Below are 6000 nucleotides of genomic sequence, written 5' to 3' on the forward strand. Positions count from 1 at the left end.
GAAATAAAGCAGGGGTCCGATCCACACATTGGGGCAGTTATCTGAGTCAGAAGAGAAATATTTAAGGCTGAGAGTGAAACAGCTGATCTGTGGCAGCCTAAATGGAATGAGAATCAGACAGTTCTTGCTGCAGCCATACATACCTCAGACAGAGACACAGGTCCCCTAGAAGGCATGGTGGCTGGCAACTGGAGTGTAAGGATTGTGGAGCAGTTCCAGGATGAGGGCTACTGTTGACAGCTGAGAACGGATTGAGGGGATGTGAGGGATGAAACTGCAGGAGGAAATGCCTGTGGAAGAAAGCCAGGCAGTCATGGAAGCAAGGCGAAGCTGCTGAGTCATGTGTAGGGGGTGGAGCCATCACCATAGCCTCTCTCTCCTCACACACCAGCATCAGCAGCTGAGCTTTAGAGAGGCTGGCCCATCATGTACCTGACACACTGAACTACAGAGTAGGACCCCACCCAGGGTGCCCCTTTACGTTCCTGATATGCTGATCTACAGAGTAAGACCCCAGCCAGGGTTGGAGGGCCTCATTGTGCCTGATGTGCTGAACAACAGAGAAGGACTCCAAGCAAGGGAGCCCTCTAAGTGCTTGAATGGGCAAAGCTGCGGATAAAGACCAGCCAAAGAGGCCTTCTGATCGCCAGCTACCAGAGGTTCATAAAAAGACTGATAGGGCCATAACTCCTATAGCTGAGGCAGTCCTGCACACTTGGCACCACCAGGGTCCGCTAGACTCAAGCATCTGCACCACCTACACACTCAACCTTCACTGGGGCAGAGTTGCCACAACAAAAAACTTTTGTGTCTATGCACGTGGAGTTGCTTTGGTCATGTCCAACACTTTGGGACCCTGTGGACTGTGGCCTTCCAGGCTTCTCTGCCAAGGGGGTTCTCTAGACAAGAGTACTGAAGCATATTGGTTAATACTGGTTGCCATACCCTTCTGGAGCACTATATTCCCGGCTGCCCTAACTACCAACTCCCCTGAGTACATGGTGCTGCCAGAACCCCTGTGACCCAAGCAGCTGCCCCACTGCTGCACCTGGCACTCACTGGGGCAGACTCAAGTCCTCCAGGGCAGCCTCAGAAGCAAACCCCAGTGTACAACCCACATGCAGAAGTGGAAATAAAACCACAATAAATAAATTGAAAACCAGGCGCAGTGTGGCTAAGGAAGAAGATATAAAAAACTTCCCACCAGCAGTACAAGCTGCAGATTCACACTAGTCCTGATAGCTGTGGACACTGGAGGCAAGAACACACAGGCGTAGGACCAGATTAGAATCGGAGCTGCCCTCACAGCAGGTCCAGAGACCAAGAAAGAGTTGGAGGGCATCCTAGGGAGGTGAGGTGGACTGTGACTTCCAGCGAGGGACAGGATTCTGACAGCAGTGACTCAAGAAAAAACATTTATTATTATTATTTTTTTTTAACTCATTCTGTAGTTTCTTTTGGATTCTTTTGGTGTTCTTTTTTTTTTTTCTTCTTTTCCTTTCATTTATCCCTCTGTTGTAGTTGTCGATTTTATTGGCACTATGAAATCTAATTAAGCTTTCAAGTTTTTTTTTCAATTACACTTTTTATTATTGTTATAAATCTCTGCCTCTACATTGGGATTTTGCAGTTCTATGGAGTTTTACTTTTTTTTCCCCTCTTTTTTATTTTAATTTTTAAGCTTTTAAAACCTATTTTTTTTCTACATTTATTCTTTTGTTTGCTTTTCCTACTGTTCTTACCCTTGCAGTTAATCTTTAATGCATATACATCTTCATCTACCTCTGTTTAACTTTGCATATCTGTTCATTCTTTCTTTTCTTTCTTTCCTTTCCTCTCAACATATTTGCTAGTTTTGTTTCCATTGTTTTATTCCCCACTTGGCCCTTGATTTAGTTTTCTTTTCCAATTTCTGCTTTAGTTAGCTTTGTTCTTAACTGGTAGATATCATTTTTGGCTTCCTTTGTCTGCTGGGTCAAACTACTGCACTTTATTTTGGTTGGACTCTTTTGATCTTGCTTATGGGTGTACATCTATATGTGTATATTCCATTCTTTTAATTATTATTTGCCTGATTTTGTAACTGCCACAAATGGCAGTACTTGGGTTCATCTTTGCTTTCTCATCTTTGGGTATTTATTTTAATCTCATTTAATGCCATAAAAAACCACTTGTGGGCTGTTCTTTCTGGATCAGAGTTCAAGCCCTGAACCTTTAGAGTAGGAGCACTGACTCTAACACATTAGGCTACCAGAGAACTAACCCTCAGTTCAGTGTAAATCAGTCACTCAGTCGTGTCTAACTGTTCAGGACCCCATGAATTGCAGCACGCCAGGCCTCCCTGTCCATCAACAAGTCCCAGAGTTCACTCAAACTCATGTCCATCGAGTCGTGATGCCATCCTCTATCGTCCCCTTCTCCTCCTGTCCCCAATCCCTCCCAGCATCAGAGGCTTTTCCAATGAGTCAACTCTTCATATGAGGTGGCCAAAGTACTGGAGTTTCAGCTTTAGCATCATTCCTTCCAAAGAACACCCAGGACTGATTTGCTTCAGAATGGACTGGTTGTATCTCCTTGCAGTCCAAGGGACTCTCAAGAGTCTTCTCCAACACCACAGTTCAAAAGCATCAATTCTTCAGCGCTCAGCTTTCTTCACAGTCCAACTCTCACATCCGTACATGACCACTGGAAAAACCATAGCCTTGACTAGATGGACCTTAGTCAGCAAAGTAATGTCTCAGCTTTTCAATATGCTATCTAAGTTGATCATAACTTTCCTTCCCAGGAGTAAGCGTCTTTTAATTTCCTGGCTGCAATCAACATCTGCAGTGATTTTGGAGCCCCCAAAAATAAAGTTTGACACTGGTTCCACTGTTTCCCCATCTATTTCCCATGAAGTGATGAGACCAGATGCCATGATCTTCGTTTTCTGAATGTTGAGCTTTAAGCCAGCTTTTTCACTCTCCTCTTTCACTTTCATCAAGAGGCTTTTTAATTCTTCGTCACTTTCTGCCATAAGGGTGGTGACATCTGTATATCTGAGGTTATTGATATTTCTCCCGGCAATCTTGATTCCAGCTTGTGCTTCTTCCAGCCAGCGTTTCTCATGATGTACTCTGCATATAAGTGAAATAAGCAGGGTGACAATATACAGCCTTGACATACTCCTTTTCCTATTTAGAACCACTCTGTTGTTCCATGTCTAGTTCTAACTGTTGCTTCCTGACCTGCATACAGATTTCTCAAGAGGCAGGTCAGGTGGTCTGGTATTCCCATCTCTTTCAGAATTTTCCACATTTTCTTGTGATCCACACAGTCAAAGGCTTTGGCATAGTCAATAAATCAGAAATAGATGTTTTTTTGGAACTCTCTTGCTTTTTCCATGATCCAGCAGATGTTGGCAATTTGACCTCTGGTTCTTCTGCCTATTCTAAAACCAGCTTGAACATCTGGAAGTTCATGGTTCATGTATTGTTAAAGCCTAGCTTGGAGAATTTTGAGCATTACTTTACTGGTGTGTGAGATGAGTGCAATTGTGCGCTAGTTTGAGTATTCTTTGGCATTGCCTTTCTTTGGGATTGGAATGAACACTCACCTTTTCCATCCTGTGGCCACTTTTGAGTTTTCCAAATTTGCTGGCATATTGAATGCAGCATGTTCACAGCATCGTCTTTCAGGATTTGAAATAGCTCAGCTGGAATTCCATCACCTTCACTAGTTTTGTTCATAGTGATGCTTTCTAAGGCCCACTTGACTTCACATTCCAGAATGTCTGGCTCTAGGTGAGGTATCATACCATCATGATTATCTTGGTTGTGAAGATCTTTTTTGTACAGTTCTTCTGTGTATTCTTACCACCTCTTCTTAATATCTTCTGCTTCTGTTAGGTCCGTACCATTTCTGTCCTTTATCGAGCCCATCTTTGCATGAAATGTTCCCTTAGTATCTCGAATTTTCTTGAAGACATCTCTAGTCTCTCCCATTTTGTAGTTTTCTTCTATTTCTGAGGAAGGCTTTCTTATCTCTTCTTGCTATTCTTTGGAACTCTGCATTCAGATACTTATATCTTTCCTTTTCTCCTTTGCTTTTCGCTTCTCTTCATTTCACAGCTATTTGTAAGGCCTCCCCAGGCAGCCATTTTGCTTTTATGCATTTCTTTTCCATGGGGATGGTCTTGATCCCTGTCTCCTGTACAATGTCACGAACCTCAGTCCATAGTTCATCAGGCACTCTGTCTATCAGATCTAGTTCATTAAATCTGTTTCTCATTTCCACTGTATAATCATAAGGGATTTTATTTAGGTCAACTAACCCTGCTGATTTTGCTGCTGCTAAGTCGCTTCAGTCGTGTCCAACCCTGTGCAACCTCAGAGATGGCAGCCCACCAGGCTCCGCCATCCCTGGGATTCTCCAGGCAAGGACACTGGAGTGGGTTGCCATTTCCTTCTTCAATGCATGAAAGTGAAAAATGAAAGAAGTCACTTAGTCGTGTCCAACTCATGCAACCCCATGGACTGCAGCCTACCAGGCTCCTCCATTCATGGGATTTTCCAGGCAAGAGTACTGGAGTGGGGTGCCATTGCCTTCTCCCAACTAACCCTAGGGAGTGTCAAATAGTGAGAACTCCCCCAAAGGAAACCACTTGAATACAAGACCCAGCATCACCCAACCACCAGTAGCACACTGTGCAGGACACCTCATCTAAACAACAAACAAAGCAAAAATACAAACCAAATCATTCTTGCCCATCAGGGGTGGGGGGGGGGGGGGGAGGAACACAAAAATTCAGCACAAATCTCACCCTATACTAAACTTACACAAACCACAGGACCAACTTTAGGAGGACATAAACCAAAGGAAGAAAGAATTCAACCTTGAAGCCTGGGGAAAGGATACCTCAAAAAAGCTAAGTTAAAAGAAAAGAGGAGAAATACTGCCCAAATGAAGGAAAGAACTAGAAACACAGACGTCCAAATAAATGAAGAAGAAATAGGCAAACTACCTGAAAAAGAATTCACAATAATGATAGTCAGTTCAATTCAGTTCAGTTCAGTCGCTCAGTCGTGTCTGACTCTTTGCGACCCCATGAATCGCAGCACACCAGGCCTCCCTGTTCATCACCAACACCCAGAGTTCACTCAGAATCATGTCCATCGAGTCAGTGATGCCATCCAGCCATCTCATCCTCTGTTGTCCCCTTCTCCTCCTGCCTCCAATCCCTCCCAGGGTCAGAGTCTTTTCCAACGAGTTAACTCTTCACATGAGGTGGCCAAAGTACTGGAGTGTCAGCTTTAGCATCAGTCCTTCCAAAGAAATCCCAGGGTTGATCTCCTTTAGAATGGACTGGTTGGATCTCCTTGCAGTCCAAGATGACTCTCAAGAGTCTTTTCCAACACCACAGTTAGTAAAGGTCATCAAAAACCTTGAAACAGAATAGATAAAATTCAAGAATCAGTTAACAAAGACCTGGAGGAATTAAAGAATAAACATACGAAGACAAACAACACAATTACTGAAATTAATACTCTAGAAGGAATCAATAGCAAAATATCTGAAAGAAAAGAGTAATTATCAGTGAGCTGGAAGATAAAATGGTGGGAATAACTTCTGAAGAGCAGAATAAAGTAAAAAGAATGAAAAGAACTGCAGATAGTCTCAGATCTCTGTGACAATATCAAACACACCAACATTTGGATTATAGAGGTCCCAGAAGAAGAAGAGAAAAAGAAAGGGTATGAGAAACTTTTTAAGAGATGATGCTTGAAATTTTCCCCCAAATGGGAAAGGAAATAGTCAATCAAGTCCAAGAGGAAGGAACACTTCCAAGCTCAATCTATGAGACCACCAGTAGTTTAGTATAGTTCAGTCGCTCAGTCGTGTCCGACTCTTTGTGATCCGATGAACTGCACAGGCCAGGCATCCCTATCCATCACCAACTCCTGGAGTTTACTCAAACTCATGTCCATTGAATCGGTGATGTCATCCAACCATCTCATCCTC

Source organism: Budorcas taxicolor, chromosome 16 (genome assembly GCF_023091745.1).
Source record: "Budorcas taxicolor isolate Tak-1 chromosome 16, Takin1.1, whole genome shotgun sequence".
In the NCBI taxonomy this organism is placed as follows: domain Eukaryota; kingdom Metazoa; phylum Chordata; class Mammalia; order Artiodactyla; family Bovidae; genus Budorcas; species Budorcas taxicolor.